The sequence below is a fragment of the Lissotriton helveticus genome, chromosome 4_1 (assembly GCF_964261635.1).
Source record: "Lissotriton helveticus chromosome 4_1, aLisHel1.1, whole genome shotgun sequence".
Lineage (NCBI taxonomy): Eukaryota > Metazoa > Chordata > Amphibia > Caudata > Salamandridae > Lissotriton > Lissotriton helveticus.
Genome location: NC_136063.1, coordinates 1,283,814,211 through 1,283,828,039, shown reverse-complemented (window position 1 = coordinate 1,283,828,039; position 13,829 = coordinate 1,283,814,211).

The window sequence follows — 13,829 nt, the reverse complement described above, 5'->3', positions numbered from 1 at the left end:
CTGCCAAGTCTGGTGCTCTAAATTGGGAAGCGAAATGTACAACCTAATCTTCCGCCGAAACAAAATTCGCCGGGACTTGGGAGTCCATACACCCCCCCCCACCTAAGGACTTGCCAAAACTTGGCCTGGTTGTTAGACCTAACCGCCTCATACAAGTCCTGCCAGTGACTGTCTTCCCAATCCCTCTGGGCCACCCGTTGTACCTTCTTATATGCATGCCTGGCCAGCATGATTTCTTGTCTCCCTCTTGACTTAATAGCTTTAACCAAAGTACTATGAGCCTCACGGCAAGATTTATTATACCATTTACTTGCAGGTTTAGGCAAGGAGAGTTTCCCCGGAATCAAGGCCTTGGTAAAAAAAACTTTCATATTTTCAAAAAGCTGATCATGCAAAGGGCCTATATGTATGGCAATGTCTGATGCACTACCCAGAGCCTTAATAGCACTCAGTGTTGATGAGACTTCGGCTGTGACCCTTTGTAAAATAACCGGGTCATCTATTACCCTGCCCCACCGAACCCTTCTTGTATCATTTGTTAGGAGGGCCTCAGTTGTAATGCACTCCCTAGCTCTAGGGCATCCTATCTTACTGCCCAACTTTAAGCTTAAAGCCAGAGGGTTATGGTCGCTCTCTGAGCGATCCAAGATCTGTATATCGTCCATGAGCGACCAGTACTCAATTCTAATAAGAAAATAGTCAATACGACTTGTACTGGTGCCATTATCAAAGGTTACTTGCCCTACCTTGTCTGAACGAGAGCGACCATTCGCAGCTCCTAAGCCCCACTCAAGGCAGAACCCTGTCCACTGTAGTGCCGCATCAGTTCCCTTTTTAATTATATCAAGTTCTAAGTGAGGCACTTCCCAGATAACATCTTCCTCCACATAAATGTCTTCACCGACCCGTACTATCGGTTCGAAGGTGCAATTAAGATCACCACCTATGACTACGAACTTATCCCTCCCAATATTATTTAGTAGGAAGTCCAAATCGTCAATGATTCTTGGGCTCCGCCCACCAGGAAGGCCACGGGCATAGATGTTAACAATAAAGACCTCCTGGTTGTTCTCACTGGTAAGCTTTAACCCAAGTATATCCGGGTTTTGAACAACCACTTCTTTATGACTAAAGGTAAGTGATTGCCTTACCCATATGGTAAGGCCACCCGATGGTCTACCTCTAGCCCCCCGAATGGCAGGTTTCATATAGTTAAGGTAACCGAGCAGGAATATAGGGTCTGGAGCCCAGCTTGCTTGAAATAGAATGATATCGTAGGCATCTACGAAACCATTCCATTCGTCAGATGCTAATTTGCTTCTCAGGCCTGCGATCTTCCAAGAAATTATTTTAAGTGGGGTATCTTGTAGACCCGGAGGGCTAAGGTCTCTCACCACTAAAGACTTAGGGTCATTAATGGGTGGGACTTCAACAGGGTCCCCAGCCACTTTTCTAACTACCTCCACAGACAACTCCTGCTCTACCCTTAAAGATACACCATTTCCACCTATATTCAGATCTAAGGACGGTGGCCCAGTACTGCGAAGTGTATTATTTGTGAGTCAATCAACTCCATCTAGGCCCAACAGTGGTTCAAAGCGGTTATACAGAGGAGGCATACTTTCTACCCAATCAAGATATCTATTAGCTGTTGGTCTCCTCCTTAACGGAATTCGCTGATAGTAAGCAGGGTCATTCTTCCACTGGGGGTAAAAATAGTTCAGACTTAAAGATTGGATTTCACCCACCCTGCCAAACTTGGGGTCTCTACAAACAAAATCCACCACCCAGGGGTCCTTAAAACTAATTATGACACAGTCCCCCTCCAGGTCCTTCTCACCATTTCCCACCCAGTTGGTTCTCCTAACATTAAGGATCTCTGTACGAGAGCCCCGAGGTAGGGTTCTATTCTTATCGAGCCAATAGATTACCTTATTCTTCAGTTCCCTTTCTGATTCCATTTTTCCATCCATAATAAAGGGAACTCCCACAAGAATGATCATGTAGGGGGCTGACTCAGGTGGTAGGCTAATTTGAGGGAAACGTTGGTACTTAGCCACCTTCTCCGCTAAGCGCTTTCCACCCAACTGACTGCCTACAACTTTAGCATGAGCAGCATGCTGCGCCTGAGATCCTAGGCCCTCCCCCGAAGCACTACCCTTACTAGGGATCAGAGCATTTTTAACAGTTGGGACTTTCGCTACCCCAGGGTGGCTTGACCTAGAATTACTTCTACTTGGAATAACTGGTGCAACAGAGTTAACCACCCCAGCACTACCACTAGCCCCTATTACTGGTGCTTCTGAAGGTACGGCACTTAGAAACCCAGGCGTTTCCCCCATTTTATCTAATTTACAAGAATTCTCCATGACTAAGTTTTCTAATTTGTCCATTTTGGAGTTGATTAACCTAGTTCGCTCTAAAAGAGGTAACAACAGTGATTTAAAGAGTATTTCGATTCTGCCCAATAGTCCTTCTTCTACAGTACAGTTTGGGAGCTGCTCATTAGGAGGGGTGGAAGCCACCAAAGGACTATGTAACGGGATATCCGTGGATCATGATGTTGTTTTTGTCTTCTTATTGTTTTTATTGGCCACCCCCCCCTCCCGCTTCTTATCCACCCTTTTCCTTTTACCAATTTTTTTATTTCTGGCTATGACTGGAGTCTTAGGTTTCGGGGAAGGAGTAATAAGAACAGGGGAATTATCACTCAACACGGTATTGTCCAAAATAACAGCACGTGGAGAACTTGAAATGTCAAGATCAAGCCCAGCCGGGTTTGTATTAGGGCTATGGCCTGAACATAGCATTGGGATTTGGTCCATGCTTTGTACTGGAGAAGCTACTCGCCCACTTGGGCCAAGAGATGAACGTCTACCTGTAATCAAATCCAAGGATAAACGTTTCTCCGTGAGAGCTATTTCCTTCTCCAGGATAGTGGATGCCCGTATAAAGAATTGGTCCAGAGTACCCGTAACCACCCCTCGAGAGGTTGCTACTTGGACTACTCTTTCCTTCCCAGAGCGAAGAGCCATTTTGCTGGGGCACTAAACTAACTCAATACCAAACGTGTACAATGAGGGGACAGCAATAACAAATAACATTTGTAGAGAATACCATACATAAAATGTCTGATAGGTGGCCCGGCCCGGCCTCAGTCGACCTCGGACGGCTGCAGACGGCCCCGCCCTTGTCCCGGGCTTCTCCCGGCGCGTCCCACGCATGTTCCTGCGACGCGGGGAGTCAGCAGGATATTTACCGCCTCCGAGAGTGGGAAATGGCGTGGGCGGCTCCAGCCGCTAGTCTCCCTGGGACAGGTAGTCCTCCACTCGGCGGCCGCAAAGGGTCAAATGCGCGGCAGCGGGAGGAGAAAGGGCAGCGTCCCTGTTATGGCGCTCCATCAAAAAGTTTATGCCCCAAAAACCAAGAGAAACTGACACCCGCTCCCCCGGGAGTCAGGAGGATATTTACCGCCTCCGAGAGCGGGAAATGGCGTGGGCGGCTCCAGCCGCTAGTCCCCCTGGGACAGGTAGTCCTCCACTCGGAAGCCGCGAAGGGTCAAATGCGCGGCAGCGGGAGGAGAAAGGGCAGCGTCCCTGTTATGCCGCTCCAGCAAAAAATGTATGCCCCAAAAGCCAAGAGAAACTGACAACTATTCACTTTCATTTCCAGAGGCCACAGATCCCACTCAAGAGACAGCAATGCAGCCTGTAAGAGCTGGTGTACTCCCTACATGGGCTCCAAGCAGTGGCCTCTCACCACCACTTTGTGTGTGTCTCACTCCCAATCCCAAAAATCAGAAGAATTTATGTTCAACTCAAAATATTGGGTAATGAATTTTGCCAGGTCTACCCAGAATGGGGGGGGGGTCGGATAGCGCCTCCATTTGCAGCTGTCAGGTAGGTATCCTGGGAAAAAACAAGTGTCCTACAAGGATTCCAACTTAAAGCAAAAGAGTTTTTATAGTTGATGGAGCAGATTTCATCTGCAGTCATGCATTGTTTTATTTTTTGTGCTTCAGACAGGCTGCATTTAAATTGCCACGCACATTTTGGTGCAGGTTAAAAACATGGCACATGAAAAACCTGAAAGTGAGGCCAATTCACTTCAGTCTGAAAATGCTTTTGCTGAATTAACATGTGTTTTTTTGCGATGTAGAGAAAAGTGGCCTTTTTACCTTTGAAGATAAATTGAATGTGTTTCTCTCTTCCCAGCTCATCCCATGCAATCTAAAATAAACTATTCCTGTCTTAATAGACTTTGACTTGTTGCATATTTTGATAAACATTTTCAGTTAATAACACCTCTTTTTATAATGTGTGTGAATTAATAATGCACTTGGGAAACATAATGGACTGATTTACATGAAATTAATATTATCTTTGTGTTTGTTTTATTTTTGGGGCCTACACAAAACATGGCTGCCTGTGAATCCATCAAGGCTATGACTTGCAATTTAATGAGAAGGGAGCATGCGCAGACTGTGGCAGCTTTCCTCATGACAAAAAGTCAAGGACAACCTGAACTGAAAATTTTTGTAACTGTGCCAATGTACCAGTTAGTTAAAAGTATCCGTTCTGACTACGCTGTGGAAGGAAGGATGAATTAGAATGAAACATTTTTCCTAGTAAATGTTGCAAATGTTTATAAATGTAGTTATTCATGTATGCTTCTTTTGTTAAACTAGTGAAGTCAGGTTTTTAGAATGAGTCAGGGTATTGTGAACTCATGCCTTTATGACTGACCAATCACGTAAGGTTCTCCTGAAAAATGCTACATCTTTGTGTACTCTGCCAATAATTAGGGTATAAATACTGTCCTCTCTGGATGGGGGCTGGCTATCTCAGCTCAGCTGGCTTCTAGGCTCATTAGGGGGGTGTGAGCCCTTGAGAGAAGGAACAGATTAGGCCAGACATCCTATGGGTTAGGTACGAGAAACGTCCCGGGAGATTGCTGAAGGGGCAGAGGTGCGTCCGAGGAGATTCAGGGGGAGGTTTCTTGCTTTCACGTAATATCTTGGCACTTCAGGCCACATTCCTTTGAGGCCTGTGAAAGGAGGGGCTGCTTTCCTCTTTAGACACAGACAGACAGAGAGTGCAGTGGATCAGGATAAAATTAGATGCTAAACTTTAAGTTTATGCTTTGACTAATAATTAGGTCTGAAAAGATTTATTTGACTTATGCATTTATTTCTCTTTATGGGAGGTTTTTGCCAACTATTTAATTATTGATTAGCCTTGCAAGACTATTTTTCTTAGAAACTCTTTAAGACTTTTGCGCCACATTTTCATAACTACATGTAATGCTTATATGCAGACTGTAATGTGTTCTGTATTATTGATATTTTTCCTGTTTTCCAAATTCTGTAACCTGATTGATATTTTACTAATGAATAAAGGGTCAGAGAAAAATGTACTTTTTGACTAGAAAATAAAACCCTTTAAAATAATCAACAACTCTCTTTATTGGCTTGAATAATAATTGCAGTTTTTACTGTTCATGTTTATTTAAAGTCTCCTGAAGGTAATATACATGGTGTGAAGGGCCCAACACCTTTTGAGCGGTAAATTAGAGGTAGCATGAAGGTTTTGCATTGAAAACTACCAGAAGAAATTACCGCTCCATCAGTTTTTGGTAATCAGAGGATGGTCATTATTGATTAGTTTGGTGATTAGTAATTATTGATTTCACCATCAACTACTCAACTAATGGATCATTGACCTTAAGAGGGAAATAAAATAATTGCCCAAGTTAGATAAATGTCCAAGTCCTGATTCCTGACTCCAATGCTCAGAACCTGAAGATTGGCAAAGCAGTACTGGCAGGTGATGCAAGAAGTGGTGTGAGTATCAATAGGGTTGTGAAATGTTGTTAATGTGCTAGCATGTATTTTTGAAGTGTTGAAAATAGTAAGGATTTTTGGTGATATTTTGCTCATTTTGAATTGATGGTGTTATTGATTATATTGGTAATTTTATAGGACATAATTTTTGTTTATTGATTACATGTTTTAACTCTTCATGTTAAGTTAGTGTCTTGTTCTATGTTGTCTGGAACACGCAGGTATGCACACCCGTGGAATCCCGGGAAGGAATAGTGGGTGGTAAATGGAAGCCACACTGCACTGAGGTTACTCGCCTGTTGGAATAACACTGAGAAGCTAGGTAGGGCTGGCAGTGTTAAATTAGGGACTATTTTCTGTGTGAGTGATTGATAGCAAAGAGTTCGCTGGTGAAACTTTGGTCTGATATCACCTAGAAAGGTTCACACTAAAGGAGTAGCAGGTTCTTCTGAGCTTGATTGATAGCAAAAGGGTTCGCTGGTGAAACTTTGGCCTAAGATATATCCTGAAGGATAAGTCCAAAGGAGTAGCAGGTTCTTCTGAGCTTGAGTCAAAGGTAAGCGGAAGGGATTTACCTGTAGTGTTTGAAGTGTAAACGGAAAGTCTTACTTTGTTAAGGGTAAGCGGAATGTGTTACTCGCAGTGAATATAAATCTATCCTTTATTTAGCACAACAGACAGAGTAGCGAATGTATTTATGTTGTTACTAACAGAGTTATTGATTAAGAGAACTATTGAAGTAAGATTTTGTGGAGGGTCAGTGGTAGGAGTAAAACTGACTAAAATTGAGACTGACAGCATTGGAGAAAAGAAATTGCATTGAACTATTGCAAAAATGAAACTGTTTGAAGGTTTAAAGAAGCTGTTAGGAGGTAAAGTGAAAAATTCGTTTTTTATTGGTGATGCTCCTGAAGGATCACCTGTGCATTTTATGTCTACCAGTTTGGGACAAAATACATATATGTGGGTTCACCAATGGTGCAAGATTACTGAAAAAGAAGGTGCTTTGAGGTTTCCAAAAGATGGTACTTTTGAATTGCAAATTATTGACAAATTAAGGGAAGTGTTATGTGAAATAAAGACACCATCTAAAGCTGCACAATTTGAGGCCTTAAGCCTGTGGGAGAAGACAGCAAGAGAGAAAGCAAGTGAGGATAAAAAGGTAAAGCACCATATACAGGAGAAGGGAATTAATGCTGACAAAGAGCTTCAAATAAATAATGATTCAGGGGATGAAATAATGGATGAATTGTTAACTGAGTGTCCACCACTTTATGTGGTTCCCATGAAAAATACTGAAAATAGTGCACCAGTAAATACTACAGGGGCTACTGCTTCTGTTGAACAGAGAGAAATACAGACTGAGAGAAATGTGCAGACATTTTATATTGAACCATTACCTGTTGATTCAGTACTGACAGTGATACCTCCAGGTGTTACTGCTTCAAATGTGCCTGATTCAGTCCAAGAATTGCAAACTGCAGATGCACAGATAATGCCTAGAAAAATTATGACTGTCCCAATTAATATGGGCCCTACTGAAAAGGTGCAAAGGGCTGCAGAAGGAGTGATTATGGCAGGGTTTATTTCAGAAACTCAGAACACACAGATTATTGAACAGAAAGTACACCAAGCACTGAAAGGTGAGAGAAAAATGGTATTTACAACATCTGCAGCCCAGGATAAAATAAATATATTTGAAAATGGGATTTTTCAAACCTGCTATGAGGAAGCAGCAGTGATTAAAAATATAGAGAACATGGGAGAACATAACAACACAGGCCCTGAAAAAGAGAAACAGCTTAGTGTTTTAAATTCAACATTTGAACATGAAGAAATTAACTGTCCCTGCTGTTTAAATCATGAAAATGTGAACCAGTGTCAGGAAAAAGAATTCATTTTCCTGAGTATGGAAACAGTTGCATGTGCATTAACTACACATAATGGACTGACAGATCTGGCACAAAAATATGAAACTGATGTTTCAGGAAGTTTTCCATTTCAGAAAAGTTTTAGGGTACACATGGATGATGAAGCAAATGAGAAAATGTATTCTTCAGAAATGCATTTGCACATTGCAGAAATAAAATGTATGTTTAAATGCAATGGGTTTGAGAAATTAGGAGACAAGTGGGCAAGAAAACATGAGAAGAAAAAGAAACCACCAGACCTAGCAAGAAAAATGGATAAGGAAAAGAAGCCACCAGATTTAGTTGAGAAAAATAATAAGCAGAATGAGGGAGAAGCTTTTGCTTACTCATTGAGAGAAAAGGTGGGAGAAATGTATGTTCATATGCCACAGAATAAAAGTGAACTTGCAGCATTTCTGAACAGAATCCCACAATTGAGAGACACATTTATGCTGTGGTACCCACAAGTTGATGGATTTGATGAAATATTGAAAGAGTTGTGCATTAATTTGGAAATGTTCTTTTATATTGCCATGCTGACTAAATTGTGGTTTGAATCTAAAGTTGTTGTTCAAGGGCCAGGTGAGGAGACAGTGAAAAGGGTTTGCATGAATGCGCCATCATTTTCTGTTGTAATGGAGAAAAACATAGCAGTGATTACTTTCCTGAAGGGCAGAGTGCCCGCGAAGGATGTTGATTGGGTACAGATTAAAAGAACACAGGATGGAAGTAAAGGTGTTTTGGTTAGTGCAAATTCAGGTATGGATGTTGTACTGCTGGAAAACGTGTCCATTTGCCATCTTTATAACAGATTTGAGCATTGGAAGAAGAAAACTAAATGTAAACATGATGCACAAAAACATGGAGAATTGCAGATGCAAAATATGCCAGCTAAGCAAATGCAAATGTCAGTTCAGAAACAGGTACCTATGGCAGGAATTTTTCAAGCACAGATGGTCCCACAAAATATGGAAAATGCTAACATTAATTTAAATAGGTTGTCCAGAGCAAATGGGAATTATTTCCTGAGAAAAAATCAGAATCCAGTCCAGCAGGTTGCTGTGTTTGCAAATGAGAGTTTTAACACTCACAATTCAGAATTTACCAAGTCCATTGTGAAGGCAGTGGAAAGTCCAGATTTAGTTGCAGGAGTTTTAAACAAAGAAATTACAAACAAAGTTTTAGAAGAATTTGCCCCAAAATTAGGCCCATTTGTGGAAGATTGCAAAACTGCTATTTGTGACTCAGGCCTAGCAGGAAAACAATTATTTTGCAAATTAAGCAGCACAGATTACTGTACACCAGATAATGTTATTTTTCAGATTCCTGATGAGGATGTACATTTTAAAATGGCCCATCAAGAGACAGTTGTAGCATTGTTTTCAGAAAAGACTGTTGAAAAATTACCTTCTGCTTTGGGAAAAAAAATAAACACAGAAATAAGAGAGTTCACAGAGAAGGATTCCAGATTAATAAAATGTGCAGAACATGTCTTATCAAAATTAGAACCTGATGACATGTATTCAGGAATACCATCAGTTGCAGGAATTTTACCAATAAAAGGATTTTTGATGGAATTGATTAGAAGTTTGTGTAACTTTCTGATCATAGGTTCACAGAAAATAAATGAAAATAACAGAATAGTGCAGGAGATTAAAAGCATATTTTTTCCATGTTGTCCTGTGGTACCGAATCCAGCCAATATATTTTTTCACATTCCATGTGCTGAAGAATGGCTTATTTTTATTGATTTTTGCAAAGCTCATGTCACAGTGCCATTGCATGAGAATAGTCAGGAGTACTGTCAAAAAGAAGATGAATGTCTGGTACACAAAATTGGAAAGGGAGGTAGAAAGGTGTCACCAGAGAAGGTGGAAATAATTTCCAAGATGAATACACCTCAAATTCAGAAAGAAGTCAGGACATTTTTGGGAATGGTTAGCTGCTGTAGAGAGTGGTTACTAAACCTTTCCCTAGTGGCTAAGCCTTTACTGAGGCTGACACACTCTGGTGTGTCTGATCCGCTTCCATTGGACAACAACTGCACAAAAGCATTCCTAGAGTTGAAAGAGAAAAAATGTCGCTCCCCAGCACTAGGAATGAAAGTTTATTTGAAAGAAAATACACTAATTTGCAGTGAGAGGGAGGGCTGCGCTCTCTCATTGCTTATTCAAAAAGATGACTGTTTTCAAGGGTCTGTGATGTATTGCCCAATGACCTTTGACCCTAACTTCACAGAAATGTCAGCAAATGAATTGGATTATGATGAAACTGAATATGAGTGTCTAAATATCATGAAAATATGCATAAAGCCAAATTCAGACTTTAAAGATGAACGTCTGAGTCAGCCCAACAATGTCCATTTTGTAGATGGCCCATGTTTGAAAGGTGACACATTAAAAGCAGCACATGCTGTGCTCCTTATACATGATGTTGTCAAAGCTTCATGGCTTTTAGTAATTACCCCAGCCCAAAATTCGAAATTGATTGCCCTTACCATAACATGCAGTATATCTGCTCAATTGGGAGTCACTGTAGTCATGGGAGAGAGAAATGCTAATTCAGTTGCACAAATTTGTGTTCTGTTAGCATGTACATTCTATGGAATCTTCACAGTTAAATTTAAAGAGGCTCAAGAAAATGTTTTTGAAGCAGCACAACAGGGTTGTATCAGAACTGTTTTTGAGAAAAATGACAACTGCAAAGTGGCAAATGTGTTATTGCAAAGACTGATGCCCAGGTATAGATTGCCAGTTTCTCTGAAATCAGATCATAATGTGGTCTCAAAGATAATGAGTGCAGAACAACAGATTGGACAAGAAATGGATTGTAGCTATCTGCCTGAAGTGTCACGCATAATAAAGCAACACAATGGCAGCACTGTGTTACCTTTTGCAAAAGACTGTGTTTTAGCAACACTAAAGTGGCTTGAAAATGCATATGCAAATGCACTTGTGGAAAACACTGAGGAGAACACTAGCCATTGCTGTGTAGGTCTGGTTGATGTACAGTGTGCAGTTTCTCACCAGATTGCAGCTGCTACACAAGATCTGCATAATGGATGGTGCAACGGTTTTGATCTGAGAGATGCTGTGGTGAAACATCTGAATCTGATCAAAGTGAAAATAAGAGTGAAAGGCCTTGGTTGAAAAAAGTGCAAAGGATTGATGGTGCTCTGTCAGAGTTTCACAGCACCTAAGTAGTCCAATTTGCATGGAAAGTATGAGCCATACTGATGACAAGCTGATGACAATGAGCAAAGAAATGCTGAAACTGTCCTGTTGAATTCCTTTTTTATTATTTTAGTTACTTATTTTAAAGAAGACTGTTCCAAGAAGCTACTTACAGAACTCTGCACTAAAACAATTGAGCGTGGCTATATATGATCTGATTACAGACCAAACTTGTGTTTGCCTTAGAAATAGAACTAACACTCTTATATGCTCAGCTTTTGCAATTTAAAAAAAATAAATAAATTAAAAAAAAAATAATAATAATTGTCACTTGTGAAATGAAATATGTGTGATGAATTATAAATCATTTTATTATGATTTGAATAATCAGAAGGGTGGATTGATGGAGCAGATTTCATCTGCAGTCATGCATTGTTTTATTTTTTGTGCTTCAGACAGGCTGCATTTAAATTGCCACGCACATTTTGGTGCAGGTTAAAAACATGGCACATGAAAAACCTGAAAGTGAGGCCTATTCACTTCAGTCTGAAAATGCTTTTGCTGAATTAACATGTGTTTTTTTGCGATGTAGAGAAAAGTGGCCTTTTTACCTTTGAAGATAAATTGAATGTGTTTCTCTCTTCCCAGCCCATCCCATGCAATCTAAAATCAACTATTCCTGTCTTAATAGACTTTGACTTGTTGCATATTTTGATAAACATTTTCAGTTAATAACACCTCTTTTTATAATGTGTGTGAATTAATAATGCACTTGGGAAACATAATGGACTGATTTACATGAAATTAATATTATCTTTGTGTTTGTTTTATTTTTGGGGCCTACACAAAACATGGCTGCCTGTGAATCCATCAAGGCTATGACTTGCAATTTAATGAGAAGGGAGCATGCGCAGACTGTGGCAGCTTTCCTCATGACAAAAAGTCAAGGACAACCTGAACTGAAAATTTTTGTAACTGTGCCAATGTACCAGTTAGTTAAAAGTATCCGTTCTGACTACGCTGTGGAAGGAAGGATGAATTAGAATGAAACATTTTTCCTAGTAAATGTTGCAAATGTTTATAAATGTAGTTATTCATGTATGCTTCTTTTGTTAAACTAGTGAAGTCAGGTTTTTAGAATGAGTCAGGGTATTGTGAACTCATGCCTTTATGACTGACCAATCACGTAAGGTTCTCCTGAAAAATGCTACATCTTTGTGTACTCTGCCAATAATTAGGGTATAAATACTGTCCTCTCTGGATGGGGGCTGGCTATCTCAGCTCAGCTGGCTTCTAGGCTCATTAGGGGTGTGTGAGCCCTTGAGAGAAGGAACAGATTAGGCCAGACATCCTATGGGTTAGGTACGAGAAACGTCCCGGGAGATTGCTGAAGGGGCAGAGGTGCGTCCGAGGAGATTCAGGGGGAGGTTTCTTGCTTTCACGTAATATCTTGGCACTTCAGGCCACATTCCTTTGAGGCCTGTGAAAGGAGGGGCTGCTTTCCTCTTTAGACACAGACAGACAGAGAGTGCAGTGGATCAGGATAAAATTAGATGCTAAACTTTAAGTTTATGCTTTGACTAATAATTAGGTCTGAAAAGATTTATTTGACTTATGCATTTATTTCTCTTTATGGGAGGTTTTTGCCAACTATTTAATTATTGATTAGCCTTGCAAGACTATTTTTCTTAGAAACTCTTTAAGACTTTTGCGCCACATTTTCATAACTACATGTAATGCTTATATGCAGACTGTAATGTGTTCTGTATTATTGACATTTTTCCTGTTTTCCAAATTCTGTAACCTGATTGATATTTTACTAATGAATAAAGGGTCAGAGAAAAATTTACTTTTTGACTAGAAAATAAAACCCTTTAAAATAATCAACAACTCTCTTTATTGGCTTGAATAATAATTGCAGTTTTTCCTGTTCATGTTTATTTAAAGTCTCCTGAAGGTAATACATGGTGTGAAGGGCCCAACACCTTTTGAGCGGTAAATTAGAGGTAGCATGAAGGTTTTGCATTGAAAACTACCAGAAGAAATTACCGCTCCATCATAGTCATGGATTTTCACGGTAGGAAAGAATATATCAAACGTTTCTCTCAAAAATAAAGAAATTAGTCGAATGAAAGATACAAAGGTTTCCAGTTTGTATCTCAAAGCAATGGTTTACAAGAGACTGATCATCATGCTGTATTCAAATGAACAGGGGCTTCAAGTGGCGGCACAGTAAAAAAGTGAAAATCAGTGAGCTATAATAAATGAAATGAAAAAAGTACAAACATGATTGAGTATTTACAATATGTACAGATAGCCAATACCTATGGATTTATACACTGAAGCACTTACAAACACAATGTTGTGAACATTAGAGGTTGGGTATCCAGCAATAAATGATATGGATAGGCACATGTGAAGGCAGCATTTCAACCCCTAATTAGACAAATCATCTGGGTCTTCATCAGGACAGACATATGGTAGTCACCTATAGGGAAAGGTACATAGTAGGTCAGTTTCAACTCTAGAAAAAGTAAAAATGCATTAGAGCAAGAGGTGGACAAATAGAAGGTTGCTTATCTAGCCCAATAAATCAGGGGCAAGTTCAAATCAAGGATTGGGGATAATCTCAGTAATATTTCTTTCTGTGGGAATGAAGGAAAATCCATACAATTAGTCAGGGGGATTGTATCCCCATTTAAAAACCTCAAGTGAGGGGTATAAAGGGATGTTTGAAAACATGCACACAAGTGATAGTGCACATAAGAATATGCTATGTATGGTGCCTTAACTTGGGATATACCGTGCTGGTGAAGGGAAGACATACCGATGATGGTGGAATTCATGTCAGGGCATGCATTAACAAGATTAGCATGCCATCATCAATCTCCATATACGAATCAC